This window comes from Callionymus lyra, chromosome 17 (genome assembly GCF_982586985.1).
Source record: "Callionymus lyra chromosome 17, fCalLyr1.hap1.1, whole genome shotgun sequence".
Taxonomy (NCBI): domain Eukaryota; kingdom Metazoa; phylum Chordata; class Actinopteri; order Syngnathiformes; family Callionymidae; genus Callionymus; species Callionymus lyra.
This window is the reverse complement of record NC_141834.1, coordinates 20,455,534-20,476,755: the sequence shown is the minus strand read 5'-3', so window position 1 is coordinate 20,476,755 and position 21,222 is coordinate 20,455,534. Positions and strand designations below refer to the sequence as shown.

The following is a 21,222-nucleotide window of genomic DNA, read 5'->3' as shown; positions in this document are numbered from 1 at the left end:
ACCTAAATACTAAGATACATTTTTTCATCAAACTATGATATTCAAAAGCACTGCATCGATTTTTCCCATTTAAACATGTTTTTTTTCTTCTTTAAAATATGATCATAATTCGTTTATGGTTCATATTGGAGAATTTTATTAAAGAGTGTGTACATTTACAGCCTCTAGATGGCAGCAGTCATTACGCCTTCCGCAGTTAAAGGATACAATGAGTCCAGCAGCTTTTAAAGCTGATGTTTGGACATATTTTGGTTTGAAAACAAATGAAAGTATCATGTGGTCTGTAAAAACTACAACACCAGAGTCAAGTACTGGACAATACTACACATATATACTTGTTACTACACTATCACAACACCAGAGTCAAGTACTGGACAATACTACACATATATACTTGTTACTACACTATCACAACACCAGAGTCAAGTACTGGACAATACTACACATATATACTTGTTACTACACTATCACAACACCAGAGTCAAGTACTGGACAATACTACACATGTATACTTGTTACTAAATTATCACATCACAAGAGTCAAGTACTGGACAATACTACACATATATACTTGTTACTACACTATCACAACACCAGAGTCAATTACTGGACAATACTACACATATACTTGTTACTACACTATCACAACACCAGAGTCAATTACTGGACAATACTACACATATACTTGTTACTACACTATCACAACACCAGAGTCAATTACTGGACAATACTACACATATATACTTGTTACTACACTATCACAACACCAGAGTCAAGTACTGGACAATACTACACACATATACTTGTTACTACACTATCACAACACCAGAGTCAATTACTGGACAATACTACACATATACTTGTTACTACACTATCACAACACCAGAGTCAATTACTGGACAATACTACACATATATACTTGTTACTACACTATCACAACACCAGAGTCAAGTACTGGACAATACTACACATATATACTTGTTACTACACTATCACAACACCAGAGTCAAGTACTGGACAATACTACACATATAGAATAGAATAGAATAGAATAGAAAGGCTTTATTCATCCCCAGAGGGGAAACACACTTTCACAACAGCGCAGTTGGAAGAAAATAAAGTGCAAGGAGAAAGAAATAGTACAAGAGATAATACAAAATAAAATAAAAACGATCTTAAAAATATACAAATTATTTACAAAATTAGAAATTGACACTATTAACAAAATAAAATAGAAATAAAAAACGGGAAAAAAAATAAAATAAAAAGCACACAAGAAGAAAAAACACGCTACGGATTAGCATCAGGATATTTAAAGTAGAGAGTTAAATATCCTGACACCAGTTGGGATGAAGGACGTTCTATAACGCTCCGTCCTACACTGGGGGTGCCTGAGCCTGCCACTGAAGGAGCTGGCCAGCTCCTCCACGGTCAGGTGCAGTGGGTGGAGAGCGTTGTCCCTGATGGAGGAGAGTCTGGAGAGTGTCCTCCTCTCTCCCACCTCCTCCACCGAGTCCAGCGAGCGGCCCAGGACAGAGCCGGCCCTCGTGACCAGCCTGTTCAGTCTCTTCCTGTCCCGGTCCGTGCTGCCTGCTCCCCAGCAGACCACAGCGTAGTGGATAGCAGAGGCTACCACGGAGTCATAAAAGGTCCTTAAAAGTGGTCTGCACACTCCGAAGGACCTCAGTCTCCCCAGGAGGTGGAGGCGACTTCGGCCCTTCTTGTACACGGCGTTGATGTGTGTGGACCAGTTCAGTTTATTGTTGAGGTGAACACCCAGGTATTTGAAGCTGTCCACCAGCTCAATGTCCGAGCCCTGGATGCTCACCGGTTGATGTGGTGGGGACTTTTTCCTGAAGTCAATCACCATCTCCCTTGTCTTACCGGTGTTTAAGCAAAGGTAGTTGCTCTCACACCAGTCAACAAAGTCCTTGATGACTGACCTGTACTCCAGCTCGCCCCCCCCCAGACACGCAGCCCACAATGGCCGAGTCGTCAGAAAACTTCTGGAGGTGACAGCTGCTGGAGTCATAGGTAAAGTCCGCCGTGTAGAGGGAAAAAAGGAAAGGTGACAGCACTGTCCCTTGAGGCACCCCGGTGCTGCAGATGGTCACCTCAGACCTGCAGTCCTGCAGCCTCACATACTGCGGCCTGTTGGTGAGGTAGTCCATCGTCCATGCTGCCAGCTGTGTCCCAACTCCTGGGTCCTCCATCTTCTTCCTTAGCAGCGCCGGCTGGATGGTGTTGAAAGCACTTGAGAAGTCAAAAAACATGACTCTCACAGTGCTACCGGCGGCTTCCAGATGAGTCAGTGCCCGGTGCTGCAGGTAGATGACGGCGTCGTCCACCCCCATCTTTGGCCTGTAGGCGAACTGCAGCGGATCCAACGCAGAGCTCACCGTCGTGCGTAGCTCGCGGAGTACCAGCCTCTCCAAGGTCTTCATCAGATGGGAGGTCAGGGCGACTGGTCTGAAGTGGCTCGGCTCCTTCGCGTGTACCGCCTTGGGAACCGGAACCACACAGGAGGTCTTCCACTGGACCGGGACCTTCTCCAGTTTGAGGCTCAGGTTGAAGATGTGTGTGACCAACTCACAAAGTTGATCAGCACAATCCCTGAGCAGTCTGGGGCTGAGTCCATCTGGTCCAGCAGCTTTCCTGATCTTCAGTCGCCTTAATTCTCTCCTCACCTGTTCCGATGTAACAGAGAGAGGTGGCTGTGGGGGGTTGGGCAGCTGAGGCAGTAGGGCTTGTTGGGGTGGAGAAAGGTGAGAACAGTTGGGGGGAGGGGGAAAAACAGCTTTGTGAAGAGTGAGGGGCAGAGGTGGAGGGGGGAGGGGGGCCCTGATCAAACCGGTTGAAATACTGGTTCAGTTCTTTTTCAGTGGCCCATCTTTGGTCTCCCCCTGCTGTGGCTCTGGCTCCACTCTGGCCATGACCTGAGATGTTCTTCAGGCCTTTCCACACATCCCTAGTGTTGCCCTGCGCCAGTTGCTCCTCCAGTTTCCCCTTGTATTCGTCCTTGGCCATCCTGATCGCCTTCTTGAGTTCACGCTGGACCTCCTTAAGCTCCTCTCTGCTCCCTGAAGCAAACACCCTCTTCTTCTTGTTCAGCAGAACTTGAAGTTGAGGGGTCACCCATGGCTTGGTGTTGGCAAAGCACCGCACCTTGCGGGTCGGTGTGACGTTGCCCTCACAGAACTTTATATAATCTGTGGAATGGTCATTGAAGGTGTCGATGTCATCACCATGAGAGAACACGCTCCAGTCTGTAGACTCAAAGCAGTCTCTCAGCCTCTCCTTGGCTTCATCATTCCACATCTTAACAGTTCTTTTCTGTGCAGGCTGTCTCCTCACCATGGGAGTGTATTCAGGTCGCAGACGTATCAGGTTGTGATCAGAGCGGCCGAGGGGGGGCAGGGCGGTGGAGGTGTAGGCACCTTTCACATTTGCATATAAAAGGTCCAGAGTCTTGTCCTCCCGGGTGTGGCACTTCACGTATTGTGTGAAGGTGGGAAGAATGGAGGAAAGTGAGGCATGGTTGAAATCTCCGTTAATGAGCAGGAGAGAGTTCGGGTGTTTGAGCTGCAGGTCCGACACTGAGGCGCTCAGCCTCTCGCTCGCTGCGGCTGCGTCCGCAGAGGGAGGAATGTAAACAGTGAACACAATCACATGTGAGAACTCCCTCGGGATGTAATACGGGCGGATGCCCACCGCAACGAACTCTATGTCCTTAGTGCACACTTGTTCTTTAATGGAGACATGAGCGGGATCACTCCATCTCTCATTAATAAACACCGCCACTCCTCCTCCTCTCCTCTTCCCATCCATGTCCCGGTCCGCACGCACCATCTTGAACCCCTCCAGGGAAACAACAGAGTCTGGGATCTTCTCCGTCAGCCAGGTCTCCGTGAAACATAGAAGGCTGCTCTCCCGGAAGTCTCTCTGATGCCGGGTCAGCGCAGCAAGCTCGTCCGTTTTATTCACAATCGAACGTACATTTCCCATGATGATCGATGGAATAAAGGGACGGAACCTACGTTTCTTCTCTTGTTTCATCTGACCTGCTCTGCATCCGCGTCTTTTTCTCTTGATTTCCACGGGAATCGTCCATTCCGCGCTGAGAGAGAGAGCGGTGTTGCGCAACCCCAACAGCTGATCCCTTGTGTAAACAATATACCCGCTGAGCGTGTCTGCCGACGGAGTTCCCAAAAGTGACGAAAATAGCAGAAAACCGTATGCAAAAGTTGTAAAAGTGGTCTCGTTTTGTGCACAACGGCAACAAGATCCGACCACTCTAAAGAAAAAATTAAAAAGACGCCAAAAAAAAGGAAAAAGTGTAATAAAAAGTAAGAAGAAAGAGGGAGCTGTTGTAACCAGTTGCTGCTCGTGCTGCTAGTATCCTTGTTACTACACTATCACGACACCAGAGTCAATTACTGGACAATACTACACATATATACTTGTTACTACACTATCACAACACCAGAGTCAATTACTGGACAATACTACACACATATACTTGTTACTACACTATCACAACACCAGAGTCAAGTACTGGACAATACTACACATATATACTTGTTACTACACTATCACAACACCAGAGTCAAGTACTGGACAATACTACACATATATCCTTGTTACTACACTATCACAACACCAGAGTCAATTACTGGACAATACTACACATATATACTTGTTACTACACTATCACAACACCAGAGTCAATTACTGGACAATACTACACACATATACTTGTTACTACACTATCACAACACCAGAGTCAAGTACTGGACAATACTACACATATATACTTGTTACTACACTATCACAACACCAGAGTCAAGTACTGGACAATACTACACATATACTTGTTACTACACTATCACAACACCAGAGTCAAGTACTGGACAATACTACACATATACTTGTTACTACACTATCACAACACAAGAGTCAAGTACTGGACAATACTACACATATACTTGTTACTACACTATCACTTTTGAGTCTCAACCCACAAGTGAAAACTTCTCCATCATTGATGAACGTTGATCAGAAAATAATATGAGTGTGAACGTGACACGACAATGTTGTGTTGATGAAAAAAAAATTGTCTTTTTTACATGCTCTCTCATCTCTTGAAAAAATACTCACACAAAGTTACAAAAAAATATAATGACAACAATTGTACACAATTTAAATGTATTTTTTTTTTTTATTTCAAAGCATTTTGCTGCTGGAAAAAGCTCGGAGTATCGCGCAGACAGCAGTTGTTTCCAGCTTGAGTTCGGCTTCATGGGCGAAGACGAGCAAGATGCAGGCGGGAGGCCCGTCAGAGGAACGCAGTGGTCAGCACCGGGGCCAGCAGGAGCAGAAGACTCATGCTCGTGCTCGTGGCGCCGTTGCACAAGTCACCCTGACAGCAGCTAGCTTTACTCTGAAGAGTCGCAGGAACCAAGTCACACATCTGCTTGGAGATGCAGCGCTTTGGGACCAAGTCTAACACTCTTGCTGCGGTGAAGCAGTGATCCTCATCGTCTTCGCATAGCATAATGCTATCGCAGGTGACACCTATATCACATTTATAGCATCGTTTACCGTTGGGTTTCCCTTTAATACCTAGAACAACAAATGAAAATACCGTCATGAGTATAATTTACACGACAGAGCGATTCACATCCAAAAGTCTACAATAAAACAAACAGTAACATTTAGTTGATGTAAAAAAAATGTATTCAACGACTACTAGAAGAAGTCATTCACTGGTCGTTTTTTCTTTAATTTCAGCGTTTAACGGAGCCTGCAGCGCCCTCTGTTGCCTGTTAAAAGCATTGTTCTTTATACGTTCCTTCAGCTGCCACATTGAAATATAATCCAGCAAATAGAAGGAAGGAAAGAAACCTAAAAATGAATAAAGAAAAAGTAGGGTACGACTTATAATAAATATACAATAAATAAAATATAAAATGTGTTACTAGGCAGTTTTTTCCGAACATCCCTTTAATTTACTTTTAAATTATTTTGAGTACTCGTAAAAAAAAGAAAAAACATGTTACAGTGTGGGTATATGTTGGACTGATGAAAGTAATTTAATACAAATGCTTTTAGCTATTACAGAAAATTTCCACATAATCCTACTTTGACCTCCCGAGGGCCAAGCAAATACACTCAAAGGGGCAGAGTTCAAGAAAATGTTTTTTTTTTTAATGATGAGTTCAAAGTCAACACGATTTATAAATGCATTTTGGTTTTCAAATGTCAAATGTCCAATTCTCATTGCAGGGACAAGAGTTAATCGAATTGAGGCGAGGAGTCCATTGGACACTGTGGACAGGTGAGGGTCGGGGCTGAGAAATCAAAATAAATCAAAGAGGTCAACCTATGACAAGCTATCAACACTTTAACTGAACACAGAAGTTCTAAAGTCAAAACAAGAACAAGACTTGCCTGGTGAGAGGAGCCCGACCACGAAGATCAGCACAAGAAGACGCATGTTGAGATGAGACGGCAAGACACTGAACCAGAGCTCAGACGCAGTTATAAGCATAGTCGTGGGTGTGGCTGGGGTCTTTTTCTGCTTCCTACTTTGAATCATTTCAGGAAGTTTAAAAAAAATGTAATTTTTACCAGTGGCGGGCCGTCAGGGCCAGCAAGACCTTCTCTTCTGGCCTAAACATAATCAGAAAATAAATGTATTTATATGAAAATAAAAAAGAAAGTTTAATTTTTCATGTATTGAATTATTCCTCGTAGTCTTTTCTCTTTATTTCAAAGCTTTTCCTCCTGTTCATGTTAGAGCTTCACACCACACAGACTGTAGTCGGAGTGATATTTTGATATCATTTATTGATGTTCATTTGATGATAAACGTCTTATTGACCTATAACAGTTCACGCTCAGATCCCTGTGGTGTATAAAGATCCTTAAAGTAGTAATTGAGAGGTGGATTCATTCAAACGTGCACCACTGAAGGCCTATGTGTGAAATGCATGACCCGCCACTAAATTTTACTGTATGTAAAGACATATTTACTGTATGTACACAGTTAAAATACATATTATAAAAGGTCAAGACAACTTAGAATCAAACACAGCAGCAACAAGAAAGTTAAGAAAAAGCACAAATAAAAATCTCTTAAGGAGAGGAAGATCGTACCAAAGCTTAGGAGCAACAGTCTGGAAGGATTTCTCTCCTCTGGTCCGGAAGTTCAGGAACCATCAGTAGATTCTGATCCACAGACCTCAGAGCCCGAGCTGGGGTGTAAGGCTGGATCAGATCACTGATGGAAGGTCTGACCATGAATAGATCTGAAAGTAAGAACCAGAATTTTAAACTTGATCCTGAAAGAAACTGGAAGCCAGTGAAGAGTTTTAAGGATCGGAGAAATGTGAGTTCTTCTACTAGAGCGGCTCAGAATTCTCGCTGCAGATTTCTGAATCAACTGCAGGCGAGACACATCCTTCTTGTTTAAACATGAAAACAAACTGTTGCAATAGTCCAGGCGAGAAGAAACAAACGCATGGATTATAAGATCCAGATCATGTTGTGAAAAAATTTTCTTAACTTTAGAGATTTTTCTCAGTTAAAGGAAACAGTTTCTGGTCAGTTTTCTTCAGTGTTGAACAAGAGACATGTCTTTATCAAATACAACACCCAGGTTTCTCAGGCTCAGTTTGACAGACTGACCTAAGTCACCCAAGTACTGACTCAACCCTGGAACCTTATCATCAGGAGCAATCACCAGAGTTTCAGTTCCAGATTTAGCTGCAAAGTGTTTTCACTCATTGTTTGATTTCTAGTAAAACGGTCAAAACAGGAGTCCGATCCGGCCGCTCCAACATGCCGTCACTTCCGGTTCTTATTCTTCGCTTTGTGGAGAGAAATGGTCAATGCAGATTGTCACGGGTCGTCTATCGCCGCTTCAAGTCAAACAAAATACAAGCTTTATACGGCGACTTTACAGGTCAATAGCCCCGGGAGAAAAGGTCGCGAGCTGTTGAAACATCGCGATATTTATGGCAAATTTACCGTTCGGGAGGTCGTCTTTTCCGGGGCAAATGTTTCTTTCAAGTTGCCTGTGTCTTGATCACCCGCAGAGCAAACTTCTTAATTTGCCCTCTTGCAATCTATGATTCAAATGTCCTCGGGTGGGGGCCTCCGTCTTCCAGCCCCCCCCCCCGGTAGGGCCCGCTTCGTTCTTAGATCCACGACCCTAGATGTGAAAAGGCAGGCAAACAGACGTTTTTTAAGCTTGAAACAGAAGTAGATATTTATACCTTATATTTTGATTATCTTTTAGCATTAATTTATTGATGGTCCCGTAAAGTTTTACTAGTAAACTAAGCAAACTTGACTGAAACAAATCATCAAAATCGAACAGGATTTTGAATACAATCCTGTTTAAAAAAATAAATAAAGCACCTTTCAGACTGTAATAATTTACAGAGAAATATAATAATGTATTTCTGTGCGACCTGGTATCAAATCCGCTACTGGTCCCTGGACCGGTTCTAGAGGAAGACGCCTACTATCTTAGAGTAACTATCGACATGTTAAAAGGAAGGCAGAGTGTAGGAAGCATGAAAATGAAAACATACAGTTTCTACTTTGGACAAGTGCTCTTGCCGTTAAAATGACTCGCTAAAATAACGGTCACATCTCAAACTCTTCATTCGACTCCTGATGCTGCTCGTCGTCTTCTCTGGTGTTTAGGAAGATTGTTCGAAGCTGAAACACACTTCTAAGATCCGCTGTGGAGTTTGCTGCCGACCTACGACGTCCCCGACAATCTACCGCTTCTTTGATAGAGGCAGTCGTACAGAGCGTTTAAAACTGGAGTGAAACGATGACACTATTTAGCAAACTTGAATCTTTTTAAAAACATCTTAACGTCTGAGAAGAAGCAACAATGTCGAGTTCATTCACTTCAATTCCTTTTAATTCCAGAAGATTCCTTTTTATTGAGAAACACATAAGTAGTTCAAAAGGTAAGTCACGTGAAGCCATGAAGCTCAATAGTCCCATTGAAAAAAAACTTTCTTGACAGATATGTCAAATAAATACAAATAAACACAAATGTTTGTACCTGGTAGAGGAAGCTTCTTTGGACAAAGATTCCTCAGCGGTGAAGTAAGATCCAATACTTGCTCGGGAAGCGTCTTTTGCGTCCGCGTCGTGAAAAGGGAACTGTGAAGTGTTTCCTTCCAAGAGTCAATCATATGTGTTGCTGTGAAAATAGCTTTCATTTCCTGTTGTTTCACACTTTGAGCTCGAGAAGCGATTCGTGTTCAAAAGTGTGTATTTCCCGTGTCAGAGGTGTCGATCGAGTTCATGGATCGGCAACAAAGTTGGCGTTCAGTTTCCCCCCGGAGTCCGAGGAGAACTCGTCTTGATCCTGGAGCGTGAGGTCGACGTAGCGGACGTTCCGATACACGCCGAGCTTCTTCACGCACGAGGTTCTTCTGGCCTTGATCCTCCACAGGTCCTCCTCGCGTTGCGCGATGCTGTCTCTGAGAGTCACCGTGTCGTCCGTCTTTCGCCCCCACGCCATTTTCCTGGGAGTTGAGGTGACGAAGCCGGTGGAGGCAGAGTTTCCCATGACGACGATGAAAACCTGTGGACGACACACAGTTAAAGCTGAACGTTAGGATTAAAGGTTGTGATTTAAAAATAAAATAATCCTGATATTTGAGCGGAAAACTTAAATAAAGTCAAGGGAGAGGAATGTGTCGGAAAAACGTAAAAGGAAAGAAAGTTTGCAACTAAGACACGGAATTAAAATGTTACCCAGTAGTTGTGTTGATCGAAGGTGAATCAGGTCATAATAAAGGTGAGAATGATCTCAAAAAGTAGGTGTTAGCTTAGGCTAAGTAGCAATGGATACGTTTGAAAATATTGCCCAAGTGTCAGAGCAGTGTTACTGCGCTTGATGGATCTACTGACTCCTTAAGGAACATCCGACGTTTATATTTGTTCAGGCTTTTCCTTGATTTTCTGGAACTCCTATTGTGTTCTCAGTTTTATCTTGACCTTTAAAGTATATACTTTATTGAATATTGTTTTGATTGTTTAAGCGCTTTGTGACCCTGGTCTGGAAAAGCGCTATATAAATAAGAATTACTTACTTTTCACTCACAGAGACCAAGAGAATGTATTGTTACTGTGATTCAATTGACAAAACTGTTAATAATTAGAGCGACACAACACAGTTGTGCTCAAACCTTTTGTGTGTTCGCTGTGGTTTTCCTGTCGCGGCCCTCGGAAGCCACCGACAAACCTGCAGCGACAAAGCTTGACGTTCTCACTCAATCCTGTGAGACTCTCTCGTCTCCTCGCAGTGACAAACTCACGTTTCTTAAAAAGAAAAAGACACTTAAAAACAATACAAAGTATATTATCATAAAATATATTTCTAAATACCTGAATGGGTCTGGGATTTGAGGTCAAAGGTTAACTTTATTTTTATTTTTTTTATGGTAAACAATATTCTAAATATTTAAAAAAAATAATGCTGCTCTTAATGTATTTGTGTTAATTGTTTACGCAGTGACGCCTAAATAATGCATATAATTACCTTTAATTGTGTATATATTAAATATTAATGGTGTCTGAAAGAATAAACCTAAATACTAAGATACATTTTTTCATCAAACTATGATATTCAAAAGCACTGCATCGATTTTTCCCATTTAAACATGTTTTTTTTCTTCTTTAAAATATGATCATAATTCGTTTATGGTTCATATTGGAGAATTTTATTAAAGAGTGTGTACATTTACAGCCTCTAGATGGCAGCAGTCATTACGCCTTCCGCAGTTAAAGGATACAATGAGTCCAGCAGCTTTTAAAGCTGATGTTTGGACATATTTTGGTTTGAAAACAAATGAAAGTATCATGTGGTCTGTAAAAACTACAACACCAGAGTCAAGTACTGGACAATACTACACATATATACTTGTTACTACACTATCACAACACCAGAGTCAAGTACTGGACAATACTACACATATATACTTGTTACTACACTATCACAACACCAGAGTCAAGTACTGGACAATACTACACATATATACTTGTTACTACACTATCACAACACCAGAGTCAAGTACTGGACAATACTACACATGTATACTTGTTACTAAATTATCACATCACAAGAGTCAAGTACTGGACAATACTACACATATATACTTGTTACTACACTATCACAACACCAGAGTCAATTACTGGACAATACTACACATATACTTGTTACTACACTATCACAACACCAGAGTCAATTACTGGACAATACTACACATATACTTGTTACTACACTATCACAACACCAGAGTCAATTACTGGACAATACTACACATATATACTTGTTACTACACTATCACAACACCAGAGTCAAGTACTGGACAATACTACACACATATACTTGTTACTACACTATCACAACACCAGAGTCAATTACTGGACAATACTACACATATACTTGTTACTACACTATCACAACACCAGAGTCAATTACTGGACAATACTACACATATATACTTGTTACTACACTATCACAACACCAGAGTCAAGTACTGGACAATACTACACATATATACTTGTTACTACACTATCACAACACCAGAGTCAAGTACTGGACAATACTACACATATAGAATAGAATAGAATAGAATAGAAAGGCTTTATTCATCCCCAGAGGGGAAACACACTTTCACAACAGCGCAGTTGGAAGAAAATAAAGTGCAAGGAGAAAGAAATAGTACAAGAGATAATACAAAATAAAATAAAAACGATCTTAAAAATATACAAATTATTTACAAAATTAGAAATTGACACTATTAACAAAATAAAATAGAAATAAAAAACGGGAAAAAAAATAAAATAAAAAGCACACAAGAAGAAAAAACACGCTACGGATTAGCATCAGGATATTTAAAGTAGAGAGTTAAATATCCTGACACCAGTTGGGATGAAGGACGTTCTATAACGCTCCGTCCTACACTGGGGGTGCCTGAGCCTGCCACTGAAGGAGCTGGCCAGCTCCTCCACGGTCAGGTGCAGTGGGTGGAGAGCGTTGTCCCTGATGGAGGAGAGTCTGGAGAGTGTCCTCCTCTCTCCCACCTCCTCCACCGAGTCCAGCGAGCGGCCCAGGACAGAGCCGGCCCTCGTGACCAGCCTGTTCAGTCTCTTCCTGTCCCGGTCCGTGCTGCCTGCTCCCCAGCAGACCACAGCGTAGTGGATAGCAGAGGCTACCACGGAGTCATAAAAGGTCCTTAAAAGTGGTCTGCACACTCCGAAGGACCTCAGTCTCCCCAGGAGGTGGAGGCGACTTCGGCCCTTCTTGTACACGGCGTTGATGTGTGTGGACCAGTTCAGTTTATTGTTGAGGTGAACACCCAGGTATTTGAAGCTGTCCACCAGCTCAATGTCCGAGCCCTGGATGCTCACCGGTTGATGTGGTGGGGACTTTTTCCTGAAGTCAATCACCATCTCCCTTGTCTTACCGGTGTTTAAGCAAAGGTAGTTGCTCTCACACCAGTCAACAAAGTCCTTGATGACTGACCTGTACTCCAGCTCGCCCCCCCCAGACACGCAGCCCACAATGGCCGAGTCGTCAGAAAACTTCTGGAGGTGACAGCTGCTGGAGTCATAGGTAAAGTCCGCCGTGTAGAGGGAAAAAAGGAAAGGTGACAGCACTGTCCCTTGAGGCACCCCGGTGCTGCAGATGGTCACCTCAGACCTGCAGTCCTGCAGCCTCACATACTGCGGCCTGTTGGTGAGGTAGTCCATCGTCCATGCTGCCAGCTGTGTCCCAACTCCTGGGTCCTCCATCTTCTTCCTTAGCAGCGCCGGCTGGATGGTGTTGAAAGCACTTGAGAAGTCAAAAAACATGACTCTCACAGTGCTACCGGCGGCTTCCAGATGAGTCAGTGCCCGGTGCTGCAGGTAGATGACGGCGTCGTCCACCCCCATCTTTGGCCTGTAGGCGAACTGCAGCGGATCCAACGCAGAGCTCACCGTCGTGCGTAGCTCGCGGAGTACCAGCCTCTCCAAGGTCTTCATCAGATGGGAGGTCAGGGCGACTGGTCTGAAGTGGCTCGGCTCCTTCGCGTGTACCGCCTTGGGAACCGGAACCACACAGGAGGTCTTCCACTGGACCGGGACCTTCTCCAGTTTGAGGCTCAGGTTGAAGATGTGTGTGACCAACTCACAAAGTTGATCAGCACAATCCCTGAGCAGTCTGGGGCTGAGTCCATCTGGTCCAGCAGCTTTCCTGATCTTCAGTCGCCTTAATTCTCTCCTCACCTGTTCCGATGTAACAGAGAGAGGTGGCTGTGGGGGGTTGGGCAGCTGAGGCAGTAGGGCTTGTTGGGGTGGAGAAAGGTGGCTTGGAGGTGAGAACAGTTGGGGGGAGGGGGCTGAAGCAGGGGAAAAACAGCTTTGTGAAGAGTGAGGGGCAGAGGTGGAGGGGGGAGGGGGGCCCTGATCAAACCGGTTGAAATACTGGTTCAGTTCAGTGGCCCATCTTTGGTCTCCCCCTGCTGTGGCTCTGGCTCCACTCTGGCCATGACCTGAGATGTTCTTCAGGCCTTTCCACACATCCCTAGTGTTGCCCTGCGCCAGTTGCTCCTCCAGTTTCCCCTTGTATTCGTCCTTGGCCATCCTGATCGCCTTCTTGAGTTCACGCTGGACCTCCTTAAGCTCCTCTCTGCTCCCTGAAGCAAACACCCTCTTCTTCTTGTTCAGCAGAACTTGAAGTTGAGGGGTCACCCATGGCTTGGTGTTGGCAAAGCACCGCACCTTGCGGGTCGGTGTGACGTTGCCCTCACAGAACTTTATATAATCTGTGGAATGGTCATTGAAGGTGTCGATGTCATCACCATGAGAGAACACGCTCCAGTCTGTAGACTCAAAGCAGTCTCTCAGCCTCTCCTTGGCTTCATCATTCCACATCTTAACAGTTCTTTTCTGTGCAGGCTGTCTCCTCACCATGGGAGTGTATTCAGGTCGCAGACGTATCAGGTTGTGATCAGAGCGGCCGAGGGGGGGCAGGGCGGTGGAGGTGTAGGCACCTTTCACATTTGCATATAAAAGGTCCAGAGTCTTGTCCTCCCGGGTGTGGCACTTCACGTATTGTGTGAAGGTGGGAAGAATGGAGGAAAGTGAGGCATGGTTGAAATCTCCGTTAATGAGCAGGAGAGAGTTCGGGTGTTTGAGCTGCAGGTCCGACACTGAGGCGCTCAGCCTCTCGCTCGCTGCGGCTGCGTCCGCAGAGGGAGGAATGTAAACAGTGAACACAATCACATGTGAGAACTCCCTCGGGATGTAATACGGGCGGATGCCCACCGCAACGAACTCTATGTCCTTAGTGCACACTTGTTCTTTAATGGAGACATGAGCGGGATCACTCCATCTCTCATTAATAAACACCGCCACTCCTCCTCCTCTCCTCTTCCCATCCATGTCCCGGTCCGCACGCACCATCTTGAACCCCTCCAGGGAAACAACAGAGTCTGGGATCTTCTCCGTCAGCCAGGTCTCCGTGAAACATAGAAGGCTGCTCTCCCGGAAGTCTCTCTGATGCCGGGTCAGCGCAGCAAGCTCGTCCGTTTTATTCACAATCGAACGTACATTTCCCATGATGATCGATGGAATAAAGGGACGGAACCTACGTTTCTTCTCTTGTTTCATCTGACCTGCTCTGCATCCGCGTCTTTTTCTCTTGATTTCCACGGGAATCGTCCATTCCGCGCTGAGAGAGAGAGCGGTGTTGCGCAACCCCAACAGCTGATCCCTTGTGTAAACAATATACCCGCTGAGCGTGTCTGCCGACGGAGTTCCCAAAAGTGACGAAAATAGCAGAAAACCGTATGCAAAAGTTGTAAAAGTGGTCTCGTTTTGTGCACAACGGCAACAAGATCCGACCACTCTAAAGAAAAAATTAAAAAGACGCCAAAAAAAAGGAAAAAGTGTAATAAAAAGTAAGAAGAAAGAGGGAGCTGTTGTAACCAGTTGCTGCTCGTGCTGCTAGTATCCTTGTTACTACACTATCACAACACCAGAGTCAATTACTGGACAATACTACACATATATACTTGTTACTACACTATCACAACACCAGAGTCAATTACTGGACAATACTACACACATATACTTGTTACTACACTATCACAACACCAGAGTCAAGTACTGGACAATACTACACATATATACTTGTTACTACACTATCACAACACCAGAGTCAAGTACTGGACAATACTACACATATATCCTTGTTACTACACTATCACAACACCAGAGTCAATTACTGGACAATACTACACATATATACTTGTTACTACACTATCACAACACCAGAGTCAATTACTGGACAATACTACACACATATACTTGTTACTACACTATCACAACACCAGAGTCAAGTACTGGACAATACTACACATATATACTTGTTACTACACTATCACAACACCAGAGTCAAGTACTGGACAATACTACACATATACTTGTTACTACACTATCACAACACCAGAGTCAAGTACTGGACAATACTACACATATACTTGTTACTACACTATCACAACACAAGAGTCAAGTACTGGACAATACTACACATATACTTGTTACTACACTATCACTTTTGAGTCTCAACCCACAAGTGAAAACTTCTCCATCATTGATGAACGTTGATCAGAAAATAATATGAGTGTGAACGTGACACGACAATGTTGTGTTGATGAAAAAAAAATTGTCTTTTTTACATGCTCTCTCATCTCTTGAAAAAATACTCACACAAAGTTACAAAAAAATATAATGACAACAATTGTACACAATTTAAATGTATTTTTTTTTTTTATTTCAAAGCATTTTGCTGCTGGAAAAAGCTCGGAGTATCGCGCAGACAGCAGTTGTTTCCAGCTTGAGTTCGGCTTCATGGGCGAAGACGAGCAAGATGCAGGCGGGAGGCCCGTCAGAGGAACGCAGTGGTCAGCACCGGGGCCAGCAGGAGCAGAAGACTCATGCTCGTGCTCGTGGCGCCGTTGCACAAGTCACCCTGACAGCAGCTAGCTTTACTCTGAAGAGTCGCAGGAACCAAGTCACACATCTGCTTGGAGATGCAGCGCTTTGGGACCAAGTCTAACACTCTTGCTGCGGTGAAGCAGTGATCCTCATCGTCTTCGCATAGCATAATGCTATCGCAGGTGACACCTATATCACATTTATAGCATCGTTTACCGTTGGGTTTCCCTTTAATACCTAGAACAACAAATGAAAATACCGTCATGAGTATAATTTACACGACAGAGCGATTCACATCCAAAAGTCTACAATAAAACAAACAGTAACATTTAGTTGATGTAAAAAAAATGTATTCAACGACTACTAGAAGAAGTCATTCACTGGTCGTTTTTTCTTTAATTTCAGCGTTTAACGGAGCCTGCAGCGCCCTCTGTTGCCTGTTAAAAGCATTGTTCTTTATACGTTCCTTCAGCTGCCACATTGAAATATAATCCAGCAAATAGAAGGAAGGAAAGAAACCTAAAAATGAATAAAGAAAAAGTAGGGTACGACTTATAATAAATATACAATAAATAAAATATAAAATGTGTTACTAGGCAGTTTTTTCCGAACATCCCTTTAATTTACTTTTAAATTATTTTGAGTACTCGTAAAAAAAAGAAAAAACATGTTACAGTGTGGGTATATGTTGGACTGATGAAAGTAATTTAATACAAATGCTTTTAGCTATTACAGAAAATTTCCACATAATCCTACTTTGACCTCCCGAGGGCCAAGCAAATACACTCAAAGGGGCAGAGTTCAAGAAAATGTTTTTTTTTTTAATGATGAGTTCAAAGTCAACACGATTTATAAATGCATTTTGGTTTTCAAATGTCAAATGTCCAATTCTCATTGCAGGGACAAGAGTTAATCGAATTGAGGCGAGGAGTCCATTGGACACTGTGGACAGGTGAGGGTCGGGGCTGAGAAATCAAAATAAATCAAAGAGGTCAACCTATGACAAGCTATCAACACTTTAACTGAACACAGAAGTTCTAAAGTCAAAACAAGAACAAGACTTGCCTGGTGAGAGGAGCCCGACCACGAAGATCAGCACAAGAAGACGCATGTTGAGATGAGACGGCAAGACACTGAACCAGAGCTCAGACGCAGTTATAAGCATAGTCGTGGGTGTGGCTGGGGTCTTTTTCTGCTTCCTACTTTGAATCATTTCAGGAAGTTTAAAAAAATGTAATTTTACCAGTGGCGGGCCGTCAGGGCCAGCAAGACCTTCTCTTCTGGCCTAAACATAATCAGAAAATAAATGTATTTATATAAAAATAAAAAAGAAAGTTTAATTTTTCATGTATTCAATTATTCCTCGTAGTCTTTTCTCTTTATTTCAAAGCTTTTCCTCCTGTTCATGTTAGAGCTTCACACCACACAGACTGTAGTCGGAGTGATATTTTGATATCATTTATTGATGTTCATTTGATGATAAACGTCTTATTGACCTATAACAGTTCACGCTCAGATCCCTGTGGTGTATAAAGATCCTTAAAGTAGTAATTGAGAGGTGGATTCATTCAAACGTGCACCACTGAAGGCCTATGTGTGAAATGCATGACCCGCCACTAAATTTTACTGTATGTAAAGACATATTTACTGTATGTACACAGTTAAAATACATATTATAAAAGGTCAAGACAACTTAGAATCAAACACAGCAGCAACAAGAAAGTTAAGAAAAAGCACAAATAAAAATCTCTTAAGGAGAGGAAGATCGTACCAAAGCTTAGGAGCAACAGTCTGGAAGGATTTCTCTCCTCTGGTCCGGAAGTTCAGGAACCATCAGTAGATTCTGATCCACAGACCTCAGAGCCCGAGCTGGGGTGTAAGTCTGCTGGATCAGATCACTGATGGAAGGTCTGACCATGAATAGATCTGAAAGTAAGAACCAGAATTTTAAACTTGATCCTGAAAGAAACTGGAAGCCAGTGAAGAGTTTTAAGGATCCGAGAAATGTGAGTTCTTCTACTAGAGCGGCTCAGAATTCTCGCTGCAGATTTCTGAATCAACTGCAGGCGAGACACATCCTTCTTGTTTAAACATGAAAACAAACTGTTGCAATAGTCCAGGCGAGAAGAAACAAACGCATGGATTATAAGATCCAGATCATGTTGTGAAAAAAATTTCTTAACTTTAGAGATTTTTCTCAGTTAAAGGAAACAGTTTCTGGTCAGTTTTCTTCAGTGTTGAACAAGAGACATGTCTTTATCAAATACAACACCCAGGTTTCTCAGGCTCAGTTTGACAGACTGACCTAAGTCACCCAAGTACTGACTCAACCCTGGAACCTTATCATCAGGAGCAATCACCAGAGTTTCAGTTCCAGATTTAGCTGCAAAGTGTTTTCACTCATTGTTTGATTTCTAGTAAAACGGTCAAAACAGGAGTCCGATCCGGCCGCTCCAACATGCCGTCACTTCCGGTTCTTATTCTTCGCTTTGTGGAGAGAAATGGTCAATGCAGATTGTCACGGGTCGTCTGTTGAAACATCGCGATATTTATGGCAAATTTACCGTTCGGGAGGTCGTCTTTTCCGGGGCAAATGTTTCTTTCAAGTTGCCTGTATCTTGATCACCCGCAGAGCAAACTTCTTAATTTGCCCTCTTGCAATCTATGATTCAAATGTCCTCGGGTGGGGGCCTCCGTCTTCCAGCCGCCCCCCCCGGTAGGGCCCGCTTCGTTCTTAGATCCACGACCCTAGATGTGAAAAGGCAGGCAAACAGACGTTTTTTAAATAACCGGTGTCATGATTTATACCTTATATTTTGATTATCTTTTAGCATTAATTTATTGATGGTCCCGTAAAGTTTTACTAGTAAACTAAGCAAACTTGACTGAAACAAATCATCAAAATCGAACAGGATTTTGAATACAATCCTGTTTAAAAAAATAAATAAAGCACCTTTCAGACTGTAATAATTTACAGAGAAATATAATAATGTATTTCTGTGCGACCTGGTATCAAATCCGCTACTGGTCCCTGGACCGGTTCTAGAGGAAGACGCCTACTATCTTAGAGTAACTATCGACATGTTAAAAGGAAGGCAGAGTGTAGGAAGCATGAAAATGAAAACATACAGTTTCTACTTTGGACAAGTGCTCTTGCCGTTAAAATGACTCGCTAAAATAACGGTCACATCTCAAACTCTTCATTCGACTCCTGATGCTGCTCGTCTTCTTCTCTGGTGTTTAGGAAGATTGTTCGAAGCTGAAACACACTTCTAAGATCCGCTGTGGAGTTTGCTGCCGACCTACGACGTCCCCGACAATCTACCGCTTCTTTGATAGAGGCAGTCGTACAGAGCGTTTAAAACTGGAGTGAAACGATGACACTATTTAGCAAACTTGAATCTTTTTAAAAACATCTTAACGTCTGAGAAGAAGCAACAATGTTGAGTTCATTCACTTCAATTCATTTTAATTCCAGAAGATTCCTTTTTATTGAGAAACACATAAGTAGTTCAAAAGGTAAGTCACGTGAAGCCATGAAGCTCAATAGTCCCATTGAAAAAAAACTTTCTTGACAGATATGTCAAATAAATACAAATAAACACAAATGTTTGTACCTGGTAGAGGAAGCTTCTTTGGACAAAGATTCCTCAGCGGTGAAGTAAGATCCAATACTTGCTCGGGAAGCGTCTTTTGCGTCCGCGTCGTGAAAAGGGAACTGTGAAGTGTTTCCTTCCAAGAGTCAATCATATGTGTTGCTGTGAAAATAGCTTTCATTTCCTGTTGTTTCACACTTTGAGCTCGAGAAGCGATTCGTGTTCAAAAGTGTGAATTTCCCGTGTCAGAGGTGTCGATCGAGTTCATGGATCGGCAACAAAGTTGGCGTTCAGTTTCCCCCCGGAGTCCGAGGAGAACTCGTCTTGATCCTGGAGCGTGAGGTCGACGTAGCGGACGTTCCGATACACGCCGAGCTTCTTCACGCACGAGGTTCTTCTGGCCTTGATCCTCCACAGGTCCTCCTCGCGTTGCGCGATGCTGTCTCTGAGAGTCACCGTGTCGTCCGTCTTTCGCCCCCACGCCATTTTCCTGGGAGTTGAGGTGACGAAGCCGGTGGAGGCAGAGTTTCCCATGACGACGATGAAAACCTGTGGACGACACACAGTTAAAGCTGAACGTTAGGATTAAAGGTTGTGATTTAAAAATAAAATAATCCTGATATTTGAGCGGAAAACTTAAATAAAGTCACGGGAGAGGAATGTGTCGGAAAAACGTAAAAGGAAAGAAAGTTTGCAACTAAGACACGGAATTAAAATGTTACCCAGTAGTTGTGTTGATCGAAGGAGAATCAGGTCATAATAAAGGTGAGAATGATCTCAAAAAGTAGGTGTTAGCTTAGGCTAAGTAGCAATGGATACGTTTGAAAATATTGCCCAAGTGTCAGAGCAGTGTTACTGCGCTTGATGGATCTACTGACTCCTTAAGGAACATCCGACGTTTATATTTGTTCAGGCTTTTCCTTGATTTTCTGGAACTCCTGTTGTGTTATCAGTCTTATCTTGACCTTTAAAGTATATACTTTATTGAATATTGTTTTGATTGTTTAAGCGCTTTGTGACCCTGGTCTGGAAAAGCGATATATAAATAAGAATTACTTACTTACTGCACTGAACTGTTTGATCCGCTGCTTCACTGCCACAAAAACTATTTGAAACTTGTTTAAAAAATAAGATAAAAGCCACAGTAGCTTATAAATGTTCATTTGAACGCATTGGTGCTTTAATGCAACTATAGACGGATTTAGCTACATGCAAAAAAAACGACAAAAAGGTTTGAAACAAAATATTAATTTCAGAAAGGGTTAAAAAGAACGTATAAATAAGTGAGTAAAATTATAAAAAGGCAATTCATGAAAATCTGTTATGAGGTTATTTATAGAAAAACAATCTTAAAAGAAACGCTTATGTGTCTTGTGAACGTGCTGCAAAATAATTAAAAAAATAAAATAAAAAGAGAGTCACTCACCAGATCCTGAGAAAAGTTGCCCTTCTGTGCTCCTGCTTCAACTTTAATGATTGAAAAAACTCCTCGTTTCCCATTTTAATAGCAGGAGAAGAGAGGATGACATTAAACCCAAACTATAGAGAGAAAACCTGCCGATGATTGGACCGTCAATCATCCGTTTATGTAAATCAATGAGAC

General features: G+C 42.8%; 2 long non-coding RNA genes across 5 annotated transcripts; both read right to left on the bottom strand.

Annotated features, from left to right (window-relative positions):
* Positions 1–5,198: 5,198 nt before the first annotated feature.
* On the bottom strand, positions 5,199–9,338 carry LOC148062961 (uncharacterized). Of its 3 annotated transcripts, none has more exons than XR_015713634.1 (5): positions 9,089–9,334; positions 8,032–8,215; positions 7,159–7,310; positions 6,451–6,672; positions 5,199–5,622 (listed from the first exon to the last, which is right to left on the bottom strand). It is a non-coding gene; the product is annotated as an uncharacterized LOC148062961 (long non-coding RNA). The 3 variants fall into 3 exon arrangements; XR_015713635.1 differs by having other exon boundaries at positions 6,451–6,584; positions 9,089–9,332; XR_015713633.1 differs by having other exon boundaries at positions 6,451–7,310; positions 9,089–9,338.
* Positions 9,339–16,120: 6,782 nt separating this feature from the next.
* Positions 16,121–20,096, bottom strand: LOC148062960 (uncharacterized). Of its 2 annotated transcripts, XR_015713632.1 has the most exons (5): positions 19,641–20,095; positions 18,588–18,771; positions 17,795–17,949; positions 17,089–17,308; positions 16,121–16,260 (listed from the first exon to the last, which is right to left on the bottom strand). It is a non-coding gene; the product is annotated as an uncharacterized LOC148062960 (long non-coding RNA). The 2 variants fall into 2 exon arrangements; XR_015713631.1 differs by having other exon boundaries at positions 17,089–17,949; positions 19,641–20,096.
* Between the last annotated feature and the right edge of the window lie 1,126 nt (positions 20,097–21,222).